General features: G+C 31.9%; 1 protein-coding gene across 2 annotated transcripts in view; it reads right to left on the reverse strand.

Moving 5' to 3' along the window:
• LOC139511464 (uncharacterized) overlaps window positions 1-14257 on the reverse strand; it is a 48158-nt gene that overhangs the window by 33685 nt on the left and 216 nt on the right. The window contains exon 1 of one of the 2 annotated variants that reach the window (XM_071298246.1): window positions 14035-14256. The exons of the other annotated variant lie outside the window; for it this stretch is intronic. The gene's annotated coding sequence lies outside the window, so the exon portion shown is untranslated. Of the gene's footprint in view, window positions 1-14034; window position 14257 lie in introns of those variants that run through there. 2 annotated transcript variants of the gene reach the window in all.

Consider the following 14257-nt stretch of genomic DNA (forward strand, 5'->3'; position numbering starts at 1 on the left):
TTTCTGGATACTATCAACTAATTACAAACAACAACATATTTTTAAGAAGCATCGATGAATCTACGCTTTCTATAAAGGTTAGAGAAAAAGAACAGTTGCTATCACAATTTTATTGTACATGGGTTCTATCAAGAGTTCATTGGTATACATAAATTGTCAATTGATCATAAGAGTTAAGTTGGGTTTTTTTTTTAATTTGTGCTGTATCTTTATATTCTGTAAAAATATATTTTTCTACAATAAGTAAATTGCTTTCGCTAAAACGGGCATTGATAATTTCACTTTTCGTTAAAATGTTTAAAAAACTGGCGCTAAATTGGGCTATAATTCCATCAAAAATGTCCTATCAATGCGCTAAAATGTCCTACGCCACTTAAAGGAGTTAGTCAATAGTTATGTCAAAACATTTTGCAGTAGTATTGCTGACCATTTCTGTTGTAACAAAAAAGTAATAGAAAAAATAGCTCTAAAATGCAACGACCTGTTTTCGTTCGTAACCAGTCTCTAAAAAATACCGTCTGACATCAGACTCGTAAGTCCCCAAAGACATAAACATCAAAACTGTTACCGTACAGCGAGAAACATCATGATTCTTTTTAACTCTAGAAAAAAATGTAAGTCTTCAAAGACTGTCGTTAAAATGCTTCACAAAATGCAAAACAGGCAAAACAGTGTTGTTGTTTTCTCGAATGTGTATATTCCAGATTACCAGTCGAGCATTAACTTTTCGAATACTTCCCTATCTTAGATAATTTTTAACTGTAAATAACCCGTTTAATTCCGCTATAATTAGTTGGATTTTGATTAATTCGATGACTGGAAAGCATTCTGAGGACGCATCGATTTTTGTATTTAGAATTGCTGTATTTAAGAGATAAAGTATTAATCGCAGGTCCTTACACAATAAACTATATATGGCGGTTAGGAATAGTTTTGATCGGTACCGTTCACTTGTGTATTCTACAACCCCCTCCCCCCCCCCTTCCTAAAAAAAAGGTGAAAACAGAATAAATCTGGGAAAAGTCCACGTAGTTAAGAAGACAAGAGTAGAATAACAAGAGTTATTCATAGTTCTTAGAAGTTAACAGTGAAAATACTTCATTTTTTTTTAAATTTGAAAAAAGAAATGATTTAATACAAGTTTGAAATACAACTGTTTGTATACTCTTTGACACATTCCCCATTTCCATTCTCAATTTTATAGCAATGTATTACTAAATAAGAATTGAAATGTTATTGTAAACAAAAAGAAAAAAACCCAAAAGTGAGCAATTACAAATCTACGTTGGCAGGACAGGAACGTGTTGGCCACAAGACGAGACCAATACAAATCGAAGGTGTAAGGACAGGTGGGTCATGGCTTAAAGACGAGACAAACACATATGTTAGATGGCAGGACAGGAACGTCATGGCCACAAGACGGGACCAATACATATCGTAGATTTAAGGACAGGTGCGCAATGACTAAAAGACGAGAAAAACACAAATGTTAGACGGCAGGACAGGTACGTGATGACCACAAGACGGGAACAATACAAATCGTAGGTGTAAGGACAGGTAGGCCATGGCTTAAAGACGAGACAAACACATATGTTAGATGGCAGGACAGGAACGTGATGACCACAAGACGGGACCAATACAAATCGTAGGTGTAAGGACAGGTGGGTCATGGCTTAAAGACGAGACAAACACATATGTTAGATGGCAGGACAGGAACGTCATGGCTACAAGACGGGACCAATACAAATCGTAGGTGGAAGGATAGATATGCCATGACTAATAAACGGGACAAACCCAAATCGTATATGGCAGGACAGGTACACCATGGCCATATAACGGGACAAACCCAAGTCTTAGATTGAAGTTTGTGCAACACCGTCGCCACAAGTGGCAAAGAAATGACTAGAATACAGAAATTATACCTTAATCTGCGTGACCTCGGATCCAGTACAGAAAAGTAATATTGATAAACAGGAACCTGCCTAATTCCTTTGAAAACTGAGTTACTCCTGATAGGTAAGTAGATCTTGTTCAACTGGTTACTCCCGTTAAATTGTTCATAATATTTAAACATTTATGTCTTGAATAATGCAAATAAAAAAAAAACTTTAAAACTTTCCAATATGATCTCTTCAAAATCAATTATAGTTCGTTAGTTTTGTAATCTTATTAACGTGAATGCCCAGAACCCTTAGACATAATTTCAGTGCTTACTTTAAATATTGAATTCGGACTGAGTCATGAATATATATAATTACATCCCATCTCCTTTGTTCTAACAGGGGTGATCTGAGCCGGATCACCCCTACCAGATCACCCCTACCAGATCACCCCAGTTTGAATTTCGTTGTTATGCATGCTTTCCTTTGTTCTGTAACATTTTGGCGGGAATGTCAAATCCACTATAAAACTTATAATTAATTATACGGAAAAGACTATCTATCAAAATTCACGTAGAAAAAAATCCAGTGTATATGCTGGGATTCGAACTCAAGACCTTTAGCATATCAGGCCACGACACAAACCACTACACCAGGACGACTGGATACGATATAACAGTAATTTGACATACTTAAAGGAAGCAAGATCTTTTTATAAGTGGGGCGAGTTGTCAGACCTTTATTCAGTGGGGTTTTAACCTTTTTCGTTAATTAGTGAGTTTTCAGACTGATTGTTCAATTTGATTTAACACTTTTTCAAAGTGGGGCAAGTCGGTAAACAAGAGTGGGACGATATTTTTATAAAGTGGCGATATAGTGTAGGCCGATTGGCAAGTGGGGCGAGTTGACATTGTTTGATATCTACTCATCGTGTTGTGGGGGTCAAAAAGGGTATACATCATATAGTAATATATAAAGTATATTGTTATGGTTGTGTGGCGTTTTAAACTAGATTTTATGAATTATAAATGGTTTTTCGTCTAATCTAAAACAGCTGGGATGTAAAATAGTTATCCCAGTCGGACTTGGTGTGTCAGTGTTAGATCACCCTCTGGCCTCCGGCCATCGGGGTGAGCCTCCGGCCATCGGGGTGATCTTACACTGACACACCGCGTCCTTGTGGGATAACTATTAAGGATATATACAATGTTTGACAATAAGACCAAAAGACGAGAATGTAGAAACTATTTGGTACATGGTACAAGGCTTTCGAAAATAAAAACAATCACTAAACGCTGTATTCAAATTGCAAAGATCTTTATCGTCTTCCAATCACTTTTCGTCATGTATGTATTGTTTTATCGTACTTTAGGAACAGTAATTTTAATCTACGTTTCATCACAACTTTCATTGGATTTTACCTACAACACAGCTTTCAAAGAATTTCCGAAATGTAAAATTTTGGAACCGGAAGTCACTTTTTCGTCAATTATGTAGTGTTTCGTCGTAATTTAGGAACAGTTATTTACGTTTTATCAAAACTTACTTTGGATTATACCTAAAATACAGCTTTCAAATGACTTACGAAATGTAACCATTTTCAACAGTTTTGCCATTTTGGAACCGGAAGTAATTTTTTTCGTAATTTATGCATTGTTTTATCGTAATTTAGGAACTGTATTTTACGTTTTATCAAAACTTTATTTGGAATGAACCTATAACACAGCTTTCAAAGGATAAACGAATTGTAGCCTATTGGATATGACCCCATGCATTTGCAAAATGAGCGGTGGCCATCTTGAAAAAATGGAATTTTTTTATGGCCAGCAGCTGATTTTTTTTAATTATCGTTTAGTCAAAACCTTTATACCAAATTTCATGCTTGTATCACGATTTGCACAATTATGTCCATAACATCTCCCACTAAATCCAAGTATTTCTACTCTATTGCATATATATGACCTTACAATAAAACCCATGTTAATGTATGGCAGTTAAATTACAGGACTGGTATGTTTAATACTAGCTCTTCAGCATGCCAGAAAGAACGTGAACATTTATTACAGCACAATAATATGAATGATTTTTTTTATTTTAGATAAATCCAATTTAAGATATGCATGTATAAGGTATATACTATTAGGTGTAAAACTTTATATATAGAAAGAGACCAAAGGCTTTGTTAGAAATATACTCTAAATTTAGTTGAAGATGAACAACATTTTATTACTAGTTGTCCTTGATTGGAATAATAAATATTTTTATTCTTATTATGGAACCCTCAACGGAGTTTTTTTGTATTTTGGAAATATCTATCGTTACCATGGAAACATACAAAATTTCCAAAATTTAGAAATGCTCCAAACTTTCTGAAAATTTACAGTAATGATAACTGGCATATGTAGATAAGATGTTCGACTATGGAATTTCCAAAATGACCGCCGTAACCATGGAAACATCAAAAATTTCAAAATACTCCAAACTTCATGAAACTTTACAAAAATGTCTATACACATGTGCTCTTCGACTTTGGAACTTTCAAAATGGCTGTCGTTTCTCTGGCAATGGGGGAAGGGTGCCATCCGTTATTGCTAGCAATTACAAATCTAGTACTTCTTCTTATTGTATAGAATAATCTATAAAAGATAAATGTCTCCGGTGTGACAAAATATAAAAAAAGTCAAAAGAAAACACGACCACATTTAAAAAGAAAACAATAAAAACGAAACGACAACCACTGAATTACAGGCTCGTGAATTAAAATGCATGTCTGTTATCGTAAAGGTAAATCGCACACCTCTAAATTTTCAAATAAAATTCTTTCTAAAAGGAAAATCTAAAATTAATTTTCCAAAAGTATTACTAGTTCTGACTAAATCGAAGGCTCAAATCCCTTAGGTATAGTTTCGGTGTTAACTTCAAATACTGTATTTATTGTAAAAGTTTTAAATGTATTCCGTCTGGAGTTTATTACAGAAAGCAATCAATTACCACCGGTTGCCGATACTTTAAACATAAATTAATATGAAAAATCTTCTGTGAACTCTGTTAATGAATACAAACACGTGTGATGTAATATTATCAAACAACTGATACTGGCACAGTCATCGATATGACTGAAAGAAAATTATATCCCTTTTGGGTATACTTAGAAAAAATAAGGTTACTCATAGCCAAAATGTTTTGAACAACATTTTATTTCTTATAAACAGGGTTAATTTTTGAATATGCCAGTCTTGGATTCATTTGCAGTATTGGGACAGCAATGTTTCTGACTACAGAAACGCGACTTATATAAATAAATTATCTGTATAAGGAAACATGGCTAAATAAAGGTTAGAAAGATTGAATAATATAGTAAAACCAAATGACAATCAGGTCATTCGTATTTATATTAAAAATATTGTACCTAGACGGCTCCATCATATCCACGAATACATCAGACGTCATATAAATGTTTCCCGAGGTTTTATAAGAGTTTAACTGAATTAATTTCCAAGCAGCCTTTATATTAGATAATTAAATAGTTTCATAATAAAGCTTTTTAACCCAGCTTGTAACAAAAAAAATAGCTTTCGTATATTTGTTGCACTTCAGTAAAGTTAGTTATCTCTAATTCTTATTTTCGAAAATTATTTTAAAAGCAACCGTATATACAATAGGTTTTGTAGCTTATTATAATGGATCGAAGTGGTAAAATATTTCGTGCTAGAAGAATAACATCTTCGAAAGCCAAGGGTTACGAACCAGAACCCTCTGTATCCCTTGGCTACGAAGATGGTAGAATACTGAAATGTAGTAGATTTACAAACGTCTTAATGACAAACACTTGTTAAAATCCTAGATTGTGTTTGTGGACATCAAAACAACTAAATATTGTCAATTAAAATGTCAAAGATTTATCGATTCTCGTCAAAGATTATGATATCCATATTTGTCTTTGACGAGAATCGATAAACCTTTGGCTCCAATTACATTTTTTTGAAAATATATTACTTTTTCGGATTCTTCAGATTAAATTTTGTTCAATGCAAATTTCTATGCACCTCGATCCTTCCTTATGATTTATTTTACTTTACATCATATATCTTCATATTAATTTGACAATAAAGAGATGTGATATGATTGCACAAAACTATCCGCAAAAGTTCAAATGAACTACGTTACGCAATGGTGTTATAGCACAGAATAAGAACAAACTATACACATCAGTTGATAGGGCTCAATTCGTCAAATCCATACAAAGCTGAAAAATATCATACAAAATCACAGAACGGACGTGGCAGGGTATTTATACATCTCTCATCCCTAACACCAAAATAGACACAAACGTTCCGCCTTCAAGTCATTTTAAGCCTTATTCCACCTGGTCACATTAATTGACCATACAAACTATTAGCTGTTAAAAATTTGACCAATCAAATGACATTTGCGTCAATGATTTTAAAGTTTCAGTTTGATGTTTGCATTCTACCACAGACAGAATTCATGCCAAACATGTTTTTGGTATCGTTAACGAACATTCTTCGTAATCGTTGAATTGTTACACGTGACGTTTATCAGTTTGTTTCCATGATATATCACTGATTAGGTGACCCTTGAACTTTCACGCCAAGAACATAATTTAACTAATTATAAGGAATTGATTTATAAGGTTTTCAATTAATATATCAATAAAAAGGAATAGGAATCTGGCTGAGTATCCAACATTAATTTCTTTTTCAATGGTTAAATAATAGAATGATTAATTGTGCGTTTAAATTGTCAGTAGAGATCAATCCAGCTCTGACCATTTTACTATTTTTGAGTTAAACGTTGAAAATAGCCCGTTATGCATTCTCCTTTCAATCATTCATCCGTAGTATCTCAAAAACACATAAATTCTACAAAAACCGACTATTTTCGATATTTTCAGCATTTGTGGCCTTCATGAATTTTCATATATAACACGTTTCTTAAGAATTGAATGCTCTTTTTTGTAAATTTATTGGGGTGTAAAAGCGGTGACCGAAGTACATTTTGTATGAAGCGCGGAAGCGCTTCATACTCAAAATGTGCGCACGGTCAACGCTTTTACAACCCTATAAAGTTACAAAAAAAAAGCATTCACTACTTATAATTACATTTTTACCTATAGGATAATGAAAACACGCCTTTTATCAAGTTTTTATTGCATTTACCTGTGCACTTTATTGTGGGACCTCGTGTCATCATGAATGAAAAGTTGCATTGTGTAATGCAATTGATAAAGGGAGATTGCTAATTAGCCAATCAGAATAACGGATTATAATGAAACATACATCTAATGTAATTATTAAAGTATACAATAGTACCAGAGACTGATACCATTGTTTTATACGATCTATTTATCTATCTGTTTACATATTTTGTAATTTTCTATTTATCTGTTTACATATTTTGTAATTTTCTATTTAGCTGTTTACATATTTTGTAATTTTCAATTTATCTGTTTATTTTCTATTTATTTGTTTACATATTTTGTAATTTTCTATTTATCTATTTACATATTTTGTAATTTTCTATTTATCTGTTTATATATTTTGTAATTTCCTATTTATCTGTTTACATATTTTGTAATTTCTTATTTATCTGTTTACATATTTTGTAATTACCTAATTATCTGTTTACATATTTTATAATTTTCAATTTATCTGTTTATATATTTTGTTATTTCCTATTTATCTGTTCGTAATTTCCTATTTCTCTGTTTACATATTTTGCAATTTCCTATTTATCTGTGTACATATTTTGTAATTTCCTATTTATCTGTTTACACATTTTTTTAATTATCTATTTATCTGTTTACATAGTTTGTAATTTCCTATTTCTCTGTTTACACATTTTGTAATTTTCTCCTAAACAACAGTTTCCACCTTGTGATGATCGATAACACGGAACCCAAACTTTATTCAAACAAATTCGATATTTTAGTTCTAATCCTATGCACAGTAACAAACATGATTTGCGATTTGTTAGTTTAAATAATAGTTTTTTTTTCTATAAGTGTACTCATGCCAAATATCCAACAGAAACATAAGGATTTGGATACACAAAAACTGAAAACTTAAAATCCATCTACCTTCTCGACTGAAAAATCATATTGAGTATACGGCATTGAAATATTAATCCAACAACACAAAAATACATATATAAGTATTTTTCAAAGACAGTTATTTGTACCACATATGAAAACTCTAAATTGGCACTGGTAGATTTAAAAAAAAAATGCAGGTTCCACTATCCAAAATCAGTATCCATCAAGGTAACGACCAACTACCAAAAGGCAGCAATGTGTGCTAGAAACTGGATCTTGAGACAAGCCTATGGCAAACAGTTTTACTATTTATTCGAATTTCAAGATATCTCCTATAATATATGAGATATCTTATAAACTAAATAAGATATATCCTACAATATATAAGATATCTCATATCATATATAAGATATCTTATATAATTTCATTTCTATGAGATATCTTATATATTATATGAGATATCTTATATATTATATAAGATATCTTTAATGTTATATAAGATATCTCCTAAAATTTATAAGATATCTAAAGTTTATAAGATATCTTATAAACAATTTTTATATAAGATATTTTATATAGTTTATAAGATATCTTATATAGTTTATAAGATATCTAATACAGTTAATAAGATATCTTATATAGTTTATGAGATATCTTATGAGATATCTTATAAAGACAATTATATAAGATATCTGATAAATTATATGAGATTTCTTATAAACTATGTAAGATATAAGATATCTTATAAACTTATAAAGTTTATGAGATATCTTGAAGTAAGAATAAATAGCAAAACGGCTTGCCATACAAGCCACTTAAACTGACTGATGTACTTCGTTAATTTAAATAGTATTTTGTTAATTTCTGAGCCATAAACATGGTCAATGGCGTCTTGCAAATCATTGTGCAATGATCTATCAAAAACACTTGCTACATAACTAAAACTGGTACCATGAATTTGGACATTAAATCTATCGCCTGTTTCGTTAGAACATTCTTTATTGAGGTTGACTTAAGGTTCATCATAAGGAATTGAAAAATATGGCCGTGTTTACACCTCCAAAATTACTATGAGTACAGACAAACTGGTACATCCAGGAAAGTTTTAAGGCATGGCAGGAACTAGATATATAAAAGTTATATGAAGACTACGTTTCAGAAAATTAAAAACTTACCTGGATTTTGATGTTCATTTTTTTCCAGTCTGCAGAAGATAGCAAAATAAACAAACACCCGAGTTTCATTTGATACGGTCCACTCAGTTACACAGTTTAAACCTGTTAAATAACCTATTGTTTACAGGTGTCTATTGTCCATCTATTGTCCATTTAAATCAATACTACTCACAACATTGATTATATGAGGGGAGCTTCTCAATCGTTTTCACTACTTAGTTAATTTTTGCACCTTCTGCAGGAACGAAAAAAAATGGATAGCAAAATCTAGAAAAGTTTATAATTTTCTGAAACATAAAATGCATTTAAAATTTATATATCTAGTTCCTGCCATCCCTTAAAACTGTTGCAGGTGTATAGGTTAGTCTGTACTCAGAGTAAAATTTGGGGTGTAAATACGGCCATTTTAGCCAAAAGGTTATGATGAACCTTAACATGATGACGGACTTATAAAAAACATTTACTGCATTCATTCTACATTTAAAATATTGAAAATTTTCAAAATTATATTGATCTCTTCTGAGAATTTATCTTTTTTTTCCCCTCTGTTGCAGATAAACTTCGTATAAATCTGAATTAATGAATTCTGCATATAAAATCAATGTTTTGCTCTATCAGAAAACACTGTAGAGTAGTGAAGTCACTCCAGACTAAACATTCAATCTCAGGTGTGCTTTAGTGATTTTAATGCTTCAGTAAATTTGATATTAATGTTTTAATCGACAAAATAATGCAAAGTTTCATAATTCTAAAATTATCCTCTTGGTGGACCCTTCATGATTCCACGAGTTTTTGGTTTATGTTTTTTATTATTCATTTTATTACTTCAGGATTTTCAATACTTAAGTCCGAATCACCCCTGAGAAGTAGATTAATACTTGAATGCATGCGTTATAGTGCATCAGATAATCCTATATTCTGAATAAAATTGAATACAATCTGGGAATTTTATACTGTCAATATATTTTGTCCAAGATATAATGCAAAAATAAGTGTTATTCCGCTAAAAAATATATATGAATATGAATAAAAGATAGATGTGGGATCCACTAACATGTTTAACCCCGCGACATTATGTATGTATGTGCCTGTCCCAAGTCAGGAGCCTGTAATTCAGTGCTTGTCATTTGTTTATCATATGTGTTACGTATTTGTTTTTCGTCATTTTTTTTTATATAAATAAAGCCGTTAGTTTTCTCGTTTGAATTGTTTTACATTGTCATTTCGGGGCCTTTTATAGCTGACTATGCGGTATGGGTTTTACTCATTGTTAAAGGCCGTACGGTGACCTATAGTTGTTAATTTCTGTGTCATTTTGGTCTCTTGTGGACGGTTGTCTCATTGAATCATACCACATCTTCTTTTTATATATATAAGCATAAATAAAGCAAACCCCAAATAAAACACCCACACCTTTTCAAAACATACGCCTTGAAGTAAATAATTCTGCTGGTCACCTTATGAACTTCAAAACCAATACCGAATAATACAATTTAACAGGTATTGGTCTCTTTTAGGCTGTTTTGCTTTTCATGTTGTTAAAATGTTTTCTGTATATTGCATATCTCACGTCTGCGATATACATTTCAACTTGTTTTCATTTTGCATTTCATTTCGTTTGGAAATATTATTCTGAAAAGTAAAACAGGCATATAAAAAAGAAGATGTGGTATGATTGCCAATGAGACTCCACAAGAGACCAAAATGACACAGAAATTAACAACTAGTCTACAGGTCACTGTACGGCCTTCAACAATATTGAATTGAAATCACTGTAACTTCAACCATTCCTATTGAGTGAACCTTCTTTTTTTTCTTAAAAATGCGGAAACAGAATTTAAATTGAATTGTATTCGTTGTAAATTTAAACAATCAAACCGTATTCTTTAACTTCTGTTTCTGACCCTTGCTATACCGACAATTAAAATATGCAAGAAAAGGAACCAATTGGTATTAACCTGCAATAGCCACAACAAATCAAAATTTCGCTTAAAATGAAATAAAATATAGTGCCTTAATATTATAGTCTAATATCACTCCTTTGTTATTAATCAGAATTTTAACATGATATGATAGAAAAGCATGTTTAGTATACGACAATTTTATTGATCTTAGAATGTATTTTACAATTCATTGCTGAAACCATCCACCCACATTTACAATGTGTTTTATCGTTTAATACTAATTAATGCTTCTACTTCAGCTGACAAATTGGTAAAGCATGTGTTATATTAAAAATGTTTTGTCTGCAATTTTACTATAACAACTTTGTTACCGTAAACTATGAATTGCATAAGACAAAAAATGTATTGATGTATGTAAAAAAATAATTCTGGTGTGAACCTGTTAACCCGAGATATTTATGTTCTAATAAAATTACATCACATGTTTCATTATAGTACGTTATTTTGATTGGCTAATGGCAGTCTCGCGTCATTCAGAAATTAATATTCTGTAACATTTAGGTTGACAATAAAGTACACAGGTAAACAAAGCAAAAACTTGATAGATATATGGTGTTTTTATGATCCGAGCCAAAAATGTAATTATAAGTATTGAATGCCTCTTTTAGTAATTTTATAGGGTGTCAAAGCTTCCACGCTTTTCATACAATATGTACCCCGGTCAACGCTTTTACACCCCAATAAATTAAAAAAAAAAAAGGATCATTCAATTCTTAAATGAAAATGGTCTAAGACTAACATTATCCTATTGAGCCAAATTGACATTGTTACAAGTATGTGCAAAAGTTGTAGTTTCCCTTTTGGCACTGACAATATTAAAGGACGTGAAAGAGAACCTGATTCTTTTTTTTTAATTCTGATTCACATTTTGATAAAAAAAAAAAAAAAAAAAAGGTTAGCCGGGTTGTATAAAAATAAATGAGTTTTTTCGGTCCTGTACACAGTAAATGTCATCCTCAACAGACACTTCGAAGTTATTCTTGTCACTGGGTGATAAATTTTAAATCAAGGATGTGCTTTAAATGTACAGTTTATTTGATTTCAGTAATTTAAAACTGTATCTGTCGTATTGAAACTAAATGCGATAACTTCAATTTAAATTCTAATTTTGGTGATTTACATCTTCAATTTTTTTCAAAGAGGTAAAAGGTAGAAATAAAAAAACAAAAACGTGTCAATATGTGAAAATATATATATAGATATAGGGAGATGTGGTGTGAGTGCCAATGAGACAACTCTCCATACAAATAACAATTTAGAAAGTAAACCATTATAAGTTAAAGTACGGCCTTCAACACGGAGCCTTGGCTCACACCGAACAACAAGCTATAAAGGGCCCCAAAATTACTAGTGTAAAACCATTCAAACGGGAAAACCAACGGTCTAATCTATATAAACAAAACGAGAAACGAGAATATGTACATATATAAAAACTGACGGTTTTTATTTCATGTAGCAATGTTACCTTTCAGCAGAATAAAGTAGTAGGGTTTTGCCCAGATATTATTATCTTGGAATATGATAGTTTCATATGAATGTGGTTAAAGATCAAAATAATTTAAAACAAGAATATGTCCCAAGTATACGGATGCCCTATCCGCACTATCATTTTCTATGTTCAGTGGACCGTGAAAATGGGATGAAATCTCTAATTTGGCATTAAAATCAGAAAGATCATATCATAGGGAACATGTTTACTAAGTTTCAAGTTGATTGGACTTCAAATTCATCAAAAACTTTAACTTGAAGCGGGACAGACGAACGGACGGACGCACAGACGCACACACCAGAAAACATAATGCCCATAAATAGGGCATAAAAAATGGGGCATAAAAAAAAGACAGCAAATAATCGAGTGATATTTCTAGTCGGTTAGAGAGAAGGAGAAGGACTTAGGTGACTTTACTTCGACCAATGAGACCACAACGTAAGCATATATCCGAAACTGGCATGAGACAACAATACAAAGTTCTAGGTGGATAGTAATACGGTGTTCTAGAAGGGGAGGGGTCTCATAATACGGTCTGCCATGAAGGTTACGTTCAGTATGTCAAGTTATTCGTTAATACGCTTACAGATAAAATTATTACATTTTTGTAATTGAATCAGTATTTGAAAATATACAATCTATTTACGTCTTGTAATTGCTTTGGGAAAACAGGATTTATCGACAAGTTAATTTCTAATAGTTAAAAAAAATATTAACGCCAAATGAACCCAGACAAAAGCTCTAGTGGTTATTATCCCGGCTAGGTCATGTTAGTCAAAAAAAAATACAGGTTGGTTTTCCTTTGTCCGCATATGGATGTGTTTCTGACCTAACTTATGTTATGAGAGGAAAAAAATCTTTATTTCATGGAGCATCAACTTGAACAACCAAACTTGCAATTTTCAGATTAACTTTGTAGCAGACATTTATCTTTAACTGTTTTCAAATCATTCCGATTTTCCGATTTGTTCTTCTTACTTACGAAATAGCTAAGTAAAACCACAATATACTAGAACACATTACTGAAATGAGAATTCTGAAGGCATTAAATTGTGACTCAAAGTTAATCCTCGTTATCTACAGAAGTTCTTGTTTTCCACTCCAACTGAACTCCATTTTCCCCAATGACAAACATAGCCTTGAGATTGCGCAGCAATACTAAACCACTCTCTTAACTTAAGCGATTCCATGATTGAGTAAAAATCAACTTTCAATTCTGAAGGATAAATTGCTGGTACTTTATTTATAGCATTATAATGTAACTGTATGTGTGTTTGATGGTCAATATGTTGTTGATTTACAGCTTTTATATTCTTCTGCAATGATATTAAACGTTGTAATACAACTCGTCTGCGACAGGTTTGAAATACCTATACCTTACACACATGAACCGTTATAATATGTACCAGGACTGAATTCCATGTATAAAATAACGTCTATAAAAAAACGGTAAATGAGTTAATTGACTTACTTTGAACTGTGGCATTCCCCTGCAACTGTAATGACCACAGTGCCACCAAACGACACGTTAGAAAAAATAATGCCACTTAATCCCAGTTAAATCCTTTGTTTTGTACGGTAAAACTGAATTTTGTAGACAAAGACGAAGTGAAATACTAAGTATTGATCGCTAGGCGACGTTGATGCTACAGAGAAATCAACACGATCGGTGGTTTCAACATCTGTTGTCTTTG

Source organism: Mytilus edulis, chromosome 1 (genome assembly GCF_963676685.1).
Source record: "Mytilus edulis chromosome 1, xbMytEdul2.2, whole genome shotgun sequence".
Lineage (NCBI taxonomy): Eukaryota > Metazoa > Mollusca > Bivalvia > Mytilida > Mytilidae > Mytilus > Mytilus edulis.